At 43.2% G+C, this 14,116-nt stretch overlaps 1 pseudogene; it reads right to left on the bottom strand.

Annotated features, from left to right (window-relative positions):
- Nucleotides 1–251: 251 nt before the first annotated feature.
- On the bottom strand, nucleotides 252–13,800 carry LOC134625605 (amine sulfotransferase-like; annotated as a pseudogene).
- Between the last annotated feature and the right edge of the window lie 316 nt (nucleotides 13,801–14,116).

The following is a 14,116-nucleotide window of genomic DNA, read 5'->3' as shown; positions in this document are numbered from 1 at the left end:
TTCAGATTAATGAAATTGTTGTGAGATTTGTTTATGTTATCCTAGTGAGGATACCATGGGGGCGGCCACTAGAGGTCGCTGGAACACTGTATGTGTATATGTTTTTCAGAAAATTGATGTAGCCACGTACACTGCTGCTACGGTTCAATAAAAGCAGTTTGTGCTGAAGAAACCCTGTGTCTCATTACCTCATATCATGACAGAAATCAATGCTTTTAAAACTCCTGGAAGACACTGAAGAGCTGCTCTGCTTATTCCCAGATGAACCTCAAAGGCAAATCACCAAGTTTCTCCTGAAGGAGTTGATCCACTCTTTCACTCTGTGCAACAGTCAGTGTGTTCTTCCAGTCTCCAATCTGACCTGTAATGAAGACAAAAACACAAAACCTAATACCCTGATGTCACATTTTTCTGCACAGCAGCTGCAGGTCTGTTATGTTACCTTTGCGCAGGAATATTCCACTGAACTTCTCTGGCGGAAGATGCTCATAATTTGCTTTCGAGTCATTCTTCATGTTCTCAAACTTAGCTTTTTCCACAACTTGACTGATGGCGGCTTCAGTCAGGTTTATCCCTAAGAAGTTGCAGATCTTCTTCACTGATCCTTTCAGGTCCTGAAAGAAAAGCAGGAATGTAACAGAAAAAGAACCTTAAACTCTGCCAGATATTTTACTTGAGTTTCCTTAGGAACAACAAAAGTGTGAAGAAACAGCTTACCAAAATCATTTCCTCGTAGGTCAGGAAGAGGATGTTGTACTGCTCTCTGTTTGAATACCACTCCCTGACGTGATCAAACCAGGATGACGATGAAACTGTATAGTTGCATAATGCATCCAGTTATTTGGCATTGTCATTTAATTGAGTTCACATACAACCCACATGTCACAAGAAGAGCTCAAGTGTAAGCTCTGTAGTTACCTACAGCATGACTGCAGGCATGATCAGTCCACCATGCTAATCATGCAGTGGTAGTGTCCCTCCGAATGTAGTACAGATTTTGTCAATGTGCTCAATCCACACATGACACACACACACCCATACACAAAACTGGTGTTGGTGCTAAATACTAGCACAGCACCACAAAATCACTGGGTACTAAAGTGGAACCACTGTTGCTACACACTGAAACCTTCAGGTCACTGAAACATAAGTCTTTCAAGTATGTAGAGCTGCAAGAGCTGTGAGATGAATCACATGACAGAAAAGACAAAATGTTTAGCAACAGATTTTTTTTATACATTTTAAACTGTACCTTTTAAAACATGGACTGCATGGGCATAGAGTGCACATGACCTTCCTGCTGGTGCATGCCAAGAAAAGCAGGTGTTTTGACGCATTTGTCATATTAACTCAGTAAATATTAACTCAGAATAAACACCCTGTCTCATAGTCCACTGAATCTGAATTGTCCAGGATTTGGAACTTAAACTTTAAGGAATCAGTAATTTTTCTCCAAAAAATTATAGAACAAAGGTAACACTTTACATAGTACATTTTTCAAAGCACAGGAGCCATTAGCCATTTTTATATTTTGCTTGTTTTACATTATTGTATTTTGCACAACTCTGTTGCTTGTGAAGCTCGCACACAAGAATTTCACTCACATGTACTGTACCAGTGTACCTGCACATGTGATGTGACAATAAAAGTGATTTGATTTTGATTTTGAGCGGGAGGAGTGGCAGCCATTTGTTCATCTCTAGCTTATCAAGTGTTACTCTGAGCCTTGCACACTCTAATAAAAAAAAACTGTTGTTCTCCACGGAACCAGACAAGGTGTACTTTCAGTGGCAGGGGAACAATATGAGAACAGCACCACCAAGGCTGGAGACAGAACAATACTGGAAGAGTATATGGGAGAAGGACGCAACCCATAACAGCAATGCTCAGTGGCTAGTGGATCTGAGGGCAGACCATAGCGACCTCCCTGAACAGGGTCCAGTAATCATCACAGTGGCAGATATCCAAGAAAGGGTCTCCAGTATGAAGAGTTGGACAACACCAGGCCCTGATATGGTTCACGCCTACTGGCTGAAAAAGCTGACTGCACTCCACAAGCGTCTGGCAGCACAAATGAACCAGCTGCTAGTTGACGAGAGACACCCAGAATGGCTAACCGAAGGCCGGACAGTCCTGATCCTCAAGGACCCCCAGAAGGGGCCGGTCCCCTCCAACTACCGACCAATAACCTGCCTCAGCACCAGGTGGAAGCTCCTGTCAGGCATCATAGCGGCTAAGATGAACAGGCACAGAAAGGTATGGGCAAGAATACCAGAGGCGCAAAACACCAGCTACTGGTAGACCGAGCAGTCAGCCGAGACTGCAAGACCAGACTGACCAACCTGTGCACAGCCTGGATTGACTCAATGCCCCACACCTGGATCCTGGAATGCCTAGAATTGTACAAGATCAACAGGACCCTGAGAGCCTTCATCAGGAACTCAATGGAGATGTGGCGTACAACACTAGAGGCCAACTCCAAGCCCATAGCACAAGTCACCATCAAGTGCGGGATCTACCAAGGAGATGCTCTGTCCCCACTGCTATTCTGCATAGGCCTGAACCCCCTCAGTGCGATCATTAACAAGACTGGCTACGGATACAGACTACGGAATGGAGCGGTTGTCAGCCACCTCCTGTACATGGATGACATCAAGCTGTATGCCAAGAGTGAACAAGACATCGATTCACTGATCCACACCACCAGGATATACAGCAATGACATCGGAATGTCGTTCGGACTGGAGAAGTGTAGTCGGATGGTAACAAAGAGAGGGAAGGTAGTCAGAACTGAGGGGATCGCGCTACCAGAAGGCAACATTGCAGACATAGAGGACAGTTACAAGTACCTGGGGATCCCACAGGCAAATGGAAACCAGGAAGAGGCCGCCAGGAAAGCTGCAACCACCAAGTACCTGCAGAGGGTCAGGCAAGTCCTGAGGAGTCAGCTGAACGGTAAGAACAAGATCCGGGCCATCAACACCTACGCCCTGCCCGTGATCAGGTACCCTGCTGGGGTAATAGGCTGGCCAAAGGAGGAGATAGAAGCCACTGACATAAAGACAAGAAAGCTCCTTACCATGCATGGAGGGTTTCACCCCAAGTCCAGCACCCTGAGGCTGTACGCTAAGCGGAAGGAAGGAGGTCGGGGACTGGTGAGTGTCAGCACCACAGTCCAGGATGAGACAACGAACATCCACGAATACATCACGAAGATGGCCCCAACTGACAGCGTGCTCAGTGAATACCTCAGGCAGCAGAAACCCAAGAAAGAGGAGGAAGGCGAGGAACCATCATGGAAGGACAGGCCCCTGCACGGTATGTACCACCGGCAGATAGAGGAGGTGGCTGATACCCAGAAATCCTACCAGTGGCTGGACAAAGCTGGACTGAAAGACAGCACGGAGGCACTAATCATGGCAGCACAGGAACAAGCACTGAGCACAAGATCCATAGAGGCTGGGGTCTATCACACCAGGCAAGACCCCAGGTGCAGGCTGTGTAAAGATGCCCCATGTGTTTGTGTAGAAGTCTATGATAAAAATGACCCTCAGATTCCTTGATTTATGACCCCATTACAAGATTTTGATATAGGATCGTTGTTTTAAGTCTTATCGAACAAAAAACAACATTTGTTTTGAAAAGAATTGAAGATTAACCACTCTATTTTCATTTGCTAGGATTTGCTGGTTTCTAAAAGCTACTCTTATAACACATACATATGTTATGAGAGTAGCTTTTAGAAGGGCCTTGGGGGTGGGCACGTTATACAGCATCCAGAGGATGGTCTGTGTATTCAAACCCACCTCTGGCGCTGGTGCCCTACCCTCAATTTTAAATGCATATAGACACTGAGGGTTTTCGGGAGGAGCCGTGCTGCTCTCTGGCAGGAAGCACCATGCCCTCCTGTGTTTTAAATGCACTTTAGAACAGCACGCAGCAACACTACATATGAGCGGGCGGAGGGAGGTTTGGGGTCTTCACTCACCCCCGTTCTCTTAACCGTCGGGGCTGGGGGACTGGGAGGAGGTGCTGGCCGTTGGATTGGGGTCTGGGATGTGGGGCCTCCCTGCTACTGCAGATAAGGAGGCGGTCTGCTTTCCTCCACCCCAGAGAGAAGGGTTACATCTCCTGGGTCCGGGTACGGTTTGCCCCTCTGGGGGCGGGGGTACCTGGACCTAGGATATAGAGTATGTTTGGGGAGTGTGAATGTGTGTACAGTGCCTATTTGTGTCTGTCTCCACGTCAGTTGAGTGCCGAGTATTTGTTTGTGTATATGGGGGTGGGAATGCATGTTTGTGTCTGCGTGCGCTTGTTTGTCTGTGTCTATATGTCAGCTTGGGTCTTAGACTTCACCTCTCTGGGAACATCTCAGGCTCTCCGAGGTATGGAGACCTATCTCCCCTCACCACACTCCCTGCCAGTGGCTGATGCCCTCAGATGTTGGTGTGTTGGTGGTTCTTGGTGTCTGGGGCTGGGCGCTCATGTATGTACCGGCTCACTCCTGGTGGCCGCTTGGCGGGGCCTGGCGCCTGTGGCCCGGCTGGGCCCCTTCCGGCAGGGGGGTACCCTCAGGCCCCTGGCCTCTGGGCCTGAGGCCCGGTCCTCTCTGGCACAGCTGGCTGCCGGCGGAGCTCACGGGCACGTCACTGCAACCCCCCCTGGCTTCTGCTCTGCGGCTGCTGAGTGACCCCTCATCTGGGGCTCTCCTCAGCTCTTTCTGGAATAGTGGCGCGGCTGCCCCTCTGTTGGTCTTCCTTGGTCTCTTGTGTTCTGAGGGCCTCTGGATGTCTGGAGTCTCGATCTCCTCCATACCTGCTTCATGCCCTGGAGGACGGGGCTATGGCCCCCCACACCCTCTAGCAGATCATTAAATGAAGGAACCTTTTAAATACAAGCGCGCTAATGCTCACAGGTGTACACACGGGTGTTCACACACACAAACTACACCCTTTTTGGCTCCTACCTCAAAGCACACTGTGCGCTGTCGATCTTATGTGCTGCACAATAATGTTTAATATTTAGTATTTACTGTTATATTCCCATAGATCATCGTGATGTTGTTTATTATATTGTTCTTTTTTTTTCTTCTGCTTGTTTTCTCTTTTTTCTTTCTCAACAGGTGATTCAGGTGATTGATATATGTATTCTTTGTCTGCTTATTTTGTTGGTTTTTGTTGTTTGCCCTTTATCACCTTTCCTCTTCCCCGCTGTTTTTCTTTCCCTCTTTCTTTCTCCCCTTTCTTTTCCCCAGTCATGTCTGTCCCGTATTTAGCAAAGTGAAAATGAAATAAAATAAACAATAAAAGGTGAATCACATAGATCATTACGGCAAGGCTGGGATGGTCCATTTGGTAAAGTAAATCCGTTGGGCATCTTTCTTCGCCTTTAGACAATCATTCTGATGGCAAAAGAGCCAAACGGGACAGGCAAAAAAAAAAAAAAGAAAAGATGGCTGCCCCTCCCTGAGCCTGGTTCTGCCGGAGGTTTCTTCCTGTTAAAAGGGAGTTTTTCCTTCCCACTGTCGCCAAAGTGCTTGCTCATTGGGGGTCATATGATTGTTGGGTTTTTCTCTGTATGTGTTATTGTAGGGTCTACCTTACAATATAAAGTGCCTTGAGGCGACTGTTGTTGTGATTTGGCGCTATATACAATTGAATTGAGGTGAGTTGCGATTCTTTTCCACTGCACGACCGGCTGATGGTGCGGCTGCCCTCATTGGTCAGGCCTACAAATGCTAGTTGATCAACTAATTCATATTTTTCCCTTTGTGATTGGAAGTAAACATACAACAGATGCTTAAACTGTTTCAAATGGATTGTAATGCATGCTGCTTTTGTGCATACTGTTTGGTGCTCAAATCTGAATGTTTTCTAACTTTTAGACCATTTTGTTTTTTTCCCCTTTTTATTCAATAAGGAACATTATCACATTATCACATCCCTACTGGACCGGACAGCATGCTCAGTTATCAGAAAACAGATATAAACTCTGTAAAAATACAAGGAAACTGTTGGAGTGAAATTTATTTATTGCCCTTAGTGTTTTGCAGTCTTTTTAAAAAATTAATTCTAACATAAGTCTGTTTCTGGGATTAAGACGGTCTTTCTCTCTCCAGTGGCTCCCTGTGGCTTTGGCAGGAGACACAATGACTATAAAATGACCAATGGCCATAATTTTTTATTTATGATTGCTGTGATTCTTTTTGTACACATTTTTTGGAACATGCAAACACATGAACCTCTGCAGTCATGAGAAGTTACTCTTCTGAACGAGAAGCCTGGGCTCGGGTGAGCCTGAGTGTCCTGGAGGGACATCCCCTGCCGGATACACGATGGACGGGTGGCATAACTGGAGGGTCGTGTGCCTGGCGGGACTGTCGATCGAGGACATTGAAGATATCTACCTTTTCGGAACCATGATAACAGGGTTCTTGCTGATCGGAGCTGGCTTGGCCCTGGCTTATCGAAGATTAAAGAAAGCGGAATCGGCTGTTCAAAACCCCACAAGGCTGCCCGCTGTGATTGAAACAATGGGACGAGTCGTGAGTTCTCAAAATGGGCTCATTGAGCGCAGCACGTATAAGATCTTGGAGAAGCTTGAGGCTGCCGTGAACACTCAGACTAAGACCTCTGAGCGAAGATTGGATAACATCGTGATGCTCTCTGAGCGAAAATTGGATAACATCTTGGAGAAGCTCACGGCGGTTGTGAGTTCTCAGAATTTGCTCTTTGAGTGCAAGATTGATAACATTTCGGAGAAGCTCACAGCTCTCCAACGGGAGATTGAGAGACCAGTGTCGGACTGCTAGAACGGCTTTGAAAATTACATGAGTTGTTCGCACTAAAGGGAAAACCACAATCATTTCATGCGGCTACCATTTCGGCGCCAGCTGTGGTCTCAAGGCTGGAGCTGAACATAACAAATTCTCACTCTGATAATAGACTGTGTTTAGACTGTACCTTCCTATCCTACGCAAGGCCACCTGGGTCGGCTGGAAGACTGTTTACTTAGCCTGGCAGGGCGAAGGACACTCTATCAGCTAAGCTAACTCAGGACACACACATGCATACACATACACTGATACACACTCATCACCCCTCCCTTTCCAAACGCCTTCGATGCTTGTTCCCTCCCGGGGCAGATGGCGGTTCGACTGGACCTGCGCAGATATGCTGCAGGACCGGATGCGCTGTTTACACCGACTCTCTCTTACCCTTACCCGCCCCTGTTGCTTGTCTTGTGTTTCTGTGGTGTATTGACAGTCATATGCTTTTTGTGCCGGGGTGTTTTTTCTGTTCTCAAACTGTTCTCCCGTTAGGAGCCCAATCTGAGTGGAGTTTTTTTCTCCTCCTCTCACCTCATGTTGTGTATTTTCGTTGTCTTTTCCTATCAGCCTACCTCTCTGACATGTCTTCCCAATGTGATGTTTGTGTAAAGTTTGGTCAGAAGGTTCCTTTGTTAGTGCGCATGCGCCGTAGCGTGCTGCCTGCTGTAACCTATAATTTCCTTTGGGATCAATAAAGTATTCTAATTCTGATTCTGATAACTAAACAGAAAAAATAAAAACCAGCCTGTAACCTCAAAGTCTGGATTTTAAACATGTTAATAACTTATCTCAGCCATGCTTTTAAATGTCATAAATTACATAACTCATGAGGAAATGCGTTTGTATTCTTGAGGCTTGCACATTATTATGTTGTACATTCTTCTTCTTCTTTTTTTAATAAATACAAATTTGTTCTCCTGTATCTTTGGTTTTTGAGTGTTCAGTGTTCATATATCAGATTGTTCTTGCATTTATGTTAACCCTTTTTATTCTAATATAATCTGAAACAAGTGACTAAACCCATAAACTCAGTAACTTAATACCAGATACTATGATTTTTAAAATATCTTTTACAAGCCACTACAAAAAGCTGTGTGCTAAGTTATCAGCAACATGGTGATTAGTGCTATGTAACCAGAGCTGGACTGGGACAAAAAATCGGCCCGGGCATTTTGACTAGAGACCGGCCCACCAGGTATTATAGGAAAAGCCATAAAGCCTTTGAATGAAAACAAACGCTGTTGTCACAGTGATGTACACTGTCTTGTTGGTATATATGTATCAGTCTAATAAACTTAAACCTACACCATCCTCCCTATTCTGGTATTCTAAACAGTACCCGAAAGTAGACTGCTTGGTCAAGTTAACCTCCTGAACTATCTACAACACATGGTGAAAACCTGAAATTAAGACAGAGAAGACTAGAGGTGAGACATGATCATTACTGATTACTGATGACAGATTTAGATATATATTCATAAACCATTCATTTGCCACATCAATAAACAGCATGGCAGGGCAAAATATTTTTTCTAACATGGCAACCTTTAAAAAGTGAAAGGAGACAGAAAGACAGATGAGAAAGAATAAAACTTAATTGACTTTTTCATGGCATTTTACACACAGTACTGGTACAGTATCTAGAAAATGTGGGAAAATACTGGCATCATATACAGTACTTAGCTACTTCTGAAGAAATTATGATGGGACCCTGAAAAAAAATTACTATGTACAATAATGGATTTCTATACATTTTACATCAGATGAAAACGTTTGTTGTAAGAGTCAGATAATTATTTGTTAAAAGCGAAACATTTTAAATGAGAATAAGAAAGAAAAGTATTTCTTTGTGCCCCCCTTTCCCTGTCAATGCCCTACCTGGCCCCCCTGGCAAAACTTTGCTAGACCCGCCCCTGCACAGTTACCAGCTGTCAGCTACATAAAAAAAGGATCCTGGTGTTATCTGTCTCTCAGAAACAGTTCATAACTTCCCTTCAACTCATTCATGTCACCTAAAAGGTAAACCTTTTTCTCCATCACCAGTTCAGCTCTGATGATTCAGTAAGGACATCTCCTGGTTTCATCTTCATGTTTCCCTCTCACCAGATAACCAAACCGATATCATGACCAGCAGCTTTACAGCTGTGGCTCCAGCAAACATCAGCTGATACTAGAAATTAATATTAAATAAATTTAACAACAGCTGATCAAGCTTAAACGCGCTGCTGTTGTTTAGCGCGAAACTGGCAAAGTGAGCGATAAACAAACAAGAGAGAAAAGCCGATCAGCTGATCACTGATCAGTTTCATGATTGAAGTAGAAACAGGAGAGGGAGGGGGAGAGAATGAGAGAAGAAGAGGCAGCTGTGCAGCAAAGACACAGAATAACTCCAGCTTTGTGTCTTTTTCATTGTAGCTGAAGTCCGGGACAAACTGTTCCTTTTCACCACAATACGAAACGCGCAATATTTTCTCTGAATACGAGACGATTCCGTTTTTTACGGGACGGTTGGAAACTCTAATAACTAACCTATTACCTACCTAAAATAAGATAAAACAAGTTCAACATCAATAACATCATAGCACCCACCCAGCAGTATATAAACTCCGTCATGCTAGCCAGTACACGTACGAGTTATTGTAACTGACTGTAAAAAGTCAGCATAACGAAAATAAACTACACCTAAAGTTGGTTTATATCTGACCCAGATAGACTGCAGGTCATAACTTCTTACCTGAAGTTCAGTTCACCGCCTCGGGTCTCTGCTCCTCCTGTCTTTCCGTCATCCACCTGCCAGCATGTTGCATCTGCTGGCCTCCACCACTTGCTAATGTTACTGAATCTGTGGAAGCTCCGCAATAGCCACCACCAAACAACTGAGTTATTTTTACACATCTCCCAGCATCTGGCCAATCCACCACCTTTCAGTGTTTATACCGTTACGGGAAAAAAGAAGAAAAAAGAAACCCCCATCGGCCCATAAAAACGAAAAATCACCATCAGCCCACCGGGCAAATGCTCGGTATGCCCGATGGCCAGTCCAGCTATGTATGTAACTGACTAAGAAAAAAATCCATTTAATATAAGCTTGTTACAAATACTGCCTCTAACCCTTTAATGTCTTTCCTTAAAAATGAAACTCCAGTAAAACTCTGCTTTTCATCATCAAATTTATCTTTTATTTCACACAATTAAACACAAAAATTATGAGCAAATTTTTTTTTAACCACTTAAAGATCTTTGTCATACTATACCTCTAAACCTGCTTTTTCTTCAGGCTGGCTTCAATTTCTGTACAACTCTGACCTTTGCCTTTTTCTCCATCAATGCTGGGAGAGATGTGATGTGAAGAGCAGTGGAGGGGGCGATGAGTGTATGCACCCCCTGTGAACTCCAGCCATGGCATCTTCTGTGAGTTGGTAGAATATTGATTCAGATGCCCATCCACTCATAGATAGAAGTGATGATCTGCTGAGCCCGTACGGTGCCTTCTGATGGAAAATTTATGGGATATTATATGTAACCAGCAGATCAGTTCGGACAGAATAAAACTGAAAAATAATGGGATGCTACAGAGATTTCTCACTGACCTGACTTTGGATAAGACACGAGGAAGACATCGCTGTCTTTTATTGCAAGACTCTGAAGAGAGTACTCTGCAGTTGTGTGACTGGATAGAAAGTTGTAGTTCTTATACTGGCACAGACGGTCTGCTTCGTCTTTGTTCTGAATCACACAGATGGATAAGGGTAAGAGACACAGTTTATGTAGTTCTTCACCCAATGTGACATCATTCTGCAGAATCCAAAAACAACAAGTTAATTAGTTAATGTTAAACTAGTGTTAAGCAATTAAGTTTTACTTCTAGGAAAAACACTTCCAAGACTGTTTTGTGCACTGTAATGCTGCTGCTGGCACCTTGTTTAAATAGATTCACACTTCAAATTAGATAGTGTGTGATCAGTAACAGATACAATTTTGTAAGTCCTACCTGAACATGAGTCAATGTCTCTAGAAGAGTCAAAGATGCTTTAATCCATTTCCAAATAATAGCGTAGTTTTCACCTTCTCACCACTCTTATAGACCATTCCAGACTTGTGCAGGTCTGCTATTCTGTCCCTCCCATCCTTTACAGAGGTAGGAACATCGGGTTCTCAATGAATAAACTTGTGCAAATCCACAAAAAGCAGCAAACATCAAATCAGCAGCAGCACAGGTCAGCTGATCACAACCTGTACACAAAGAAAATCTACCAGAGCTCACAACAGAAATTATGGCAAGTTGTGATTCTTTTTCACTGAGCTATTGATCTTATAGTTCCTCCATGAGCTAAAATCTCATTTGGCATTTTCAATTAAAATCAAGTGTCTGTTGATTATATTTACCCCACTATCACTCAAGTACAAACAGCATGATAAAAGGTGGAGGAAGAAAAAAGTTTATGCTAGACAAACAAATAACTTTTTGCAGTTTTTATTATAGCAATAGATGTGGAACTACACTGTCCTCTTTGCAAGTGGTCCACTTCGGATGTTAGAAGCTAATTTGAAGCAAGTCAGTTAAATCTTATCAAAAGCAAAGAAAGAAGAAAAAAAAAAAGACGAACAAAACAGAACAAAGTCAGTTCTTCAGGAAATCTTTCACTTTAATTTTATTTGGATTAAATTGTGTTTGAGTTTTTAAAATTAAGATGTATTTAAACCTGAGATGGTACAAGAATAGCAGTGATTTAAAGGTTGAAAAGGAGAACGATTTCAAAAGATTACAAGCTGTTTTTGAGAGTTGGCTTTGTTTATTGTGTAACCAATCTTTGTTTGCTTAGGAAAGGCACGTACACTGCATACCCTTTGCGTAAGTGGGTAGATCGTCCTTTGATATTTTTATGGCCGGGGCCCATTGTCAATATAACCTGTCAATGATTACTATCTCTTCAACCCACAGACTTATCTTATCTTCTAATAGCTCAATCTGGAGCAAAGGTTTTATAATGTAAAGAGTCAAATAACTGAGGTACCACTGTTTTAATTTATAAAGTAACAAACAAATATGCAGTATGTGTCACGGACCCAGCTCTGGAGGACTCGGGTCCGTGAGCAGGATGGACCGTTATTATTATTATTATTATTATTATTATTATTATTATTATTATTATTATTATTATTGTTGTTGTTGTTGTTGTTGTTGTTATTTGGGGATGTGTGTTTTTCTGCACTATGCTGTGTTATTCTGTGTTCCACTCATTATATGTATAGGCAGGGTGTGGGTGTGTACATGTGTGGCTGGAGGATGGAGGACAGCCACATGCAGGCCTGATGGGTGTGGCCCTGCAGGAGGACTTGCCACACCTGAAGGTCCTGCCACACACCTGTTAGTGATCAGGGCTCGTTGGGGGAGCTACTTAGGAGAGTGTTGGAGCTCCCACCGGCGTGGGATCATTGCGTTGTCATCCCAAGTTAGTGTGTGTGAGTGTATGTCAGTTCGTGTATGCCGCGGGGGTTAGTGTTGACGGCCGTTTCTGTGGTTTTCCTGCAGGTGGAAGAGTGGACCAGAAAGGCAGCATGCACGGGGTGTGCGGAAAACACAACAGCGGGGAGCACGAGCACAGACATCGGAGGGGAGTACACACACGGGAGTCAAGGGAGCAACGGGGAGTTATTGTTTACAGCCTTCAATGTAAATAAAGTGCACTGTTTGCATCGCAGAACCCTGCGTTTTGGGTCCTCATTCCCCCATATCCCCACAGTCTGCTAGCCAGACCGTGACAGTATGTGAGATACCAAAAGTATTTTACTGAAACAGAATCTGGGAAAAGTATAAAGCAACTTGAATTCTTTTATATGGATGTGCTATTATCCACTGGATAATAACTGGGTAAGTATGTCAAACACAGTTCAGTTTGAAATAATCAATTTCAGTTCTTCCTGATCACATTGATATCTGTTATCATGTATCAGACCTGGACTCTTCTTGGTCATCATCATTAGGCAGATAGTGGAGATGAGGACACGTACCGTTTCCCGTCAGGTACCACTCAAAAAACTGATTGAAGCTCTCGGGAGTCTCAAGGTCTGTAAGGGCTTTGCTGAAGTGATAGGTTTGAGAGTTGTTTTATATAAATGTATAAACAATTTGTTTTCACTGGCTGTATATAAAAGCTAGATGTTGTCACCATAAGGTGACCCATTTGAAGCTTTAAGCTGCCACTATGTTTATTGTTTCCATTCAGGAGTGTTTATGTTTCAAAAAGCTGTGTGCTAAGTTATCAGCAACTTGATGATTAGTGCTATGTAACTGACTAAGAAAAAATCTGAATTTTCATATGAACTTGTTACAAATACAAAGCCTCTAATCCTTGAATGTCTTTCTTAACAATAAAACTTCAATAGAACTCTGGTTTTCATCAACAAATTGATCTTTTCTTTCATACAATTAAACACAAAAACTATGAGCAAATTATTTTTTAACCACTTAAAGAAATTTGTCATACTATATCTCAAAACCTGCTCTTTCTTCAGGCTGCTTGAGCATTTATACAGCTCTGACCTTTGCGTTCTTGTCCATCAGTCCTGGAAGCATTAGAGCCTGAGACAGATGTGATGTGAAGAGCCGTGGAGAGGGGTGATGAGTGTATGCACCCCCTGTGAACTCTTCTGAGAGTTTATAGAATATTGATTCACATGCCCATCCAACTCACAGAAGTGATGATCTGCTGAGCCCATATGGTGCCTTTTGAGGGAAGATTTATGGGATATTATATGTAACCCACTGATCAGTCTGGACAGAATAAAACTGCAAAATAATGGGATGCTACAGAGATTTCTCACTGACCTGACTTTGGATAAGACACGAGGAACACATTGCTGTCTCTTATTTCAAAACTCTGAAGAGAATCTATGTGCTCGGCAGTTGTGCAACTGGCCAGGAAGTTGTAGTTCTTATACCGGCACAGACGGTTACTGAGCTGCTCCATCTTAGTTCCGAATCACACAGACAGATAAGGGGAAGAGACAGTTTATGCTGTTCTTCACCCCATGTGAATGAATGAATGTGAATGTACATATTCTGTACGTTCTTTTAGAGGTACTATAGTTAATGTTAAACTAAAGTGTTAAACATTTATGTTTTACTTTTACTACAAAATGTGTACGTTTGACCTATGCTGTGACCCGACTACTGCATTATAATGCTGCTGCTGGAAGATTGGCTTGACGATATAGAAGGCTGTTCTCATTTAAAACCACAAATGGAGTGACATTAAAAGACTCTCAAAACCTGACATACATGTG

Source organism: Pelmatolapia mariae, linkage group LG4, assembly GCF_036321145.2.
Source record: "Pelmatolapia mariae isolate MD_Pm_ZW linkage group LG4, Pm_UMD_F_2, whole genome shotgun sequence".
Taxonomy (NCBI): Eukaryota; Metazoa; Chordata; class Actinopteri; order Cichliformes; family Cichlidae; genus Pelmatolapia; species Pelmatolapia mariae.
Note: the sequence above shows the minus strand (reverse complement) of the source record. Positions and strands in the feature narration are given on the sequence as shown.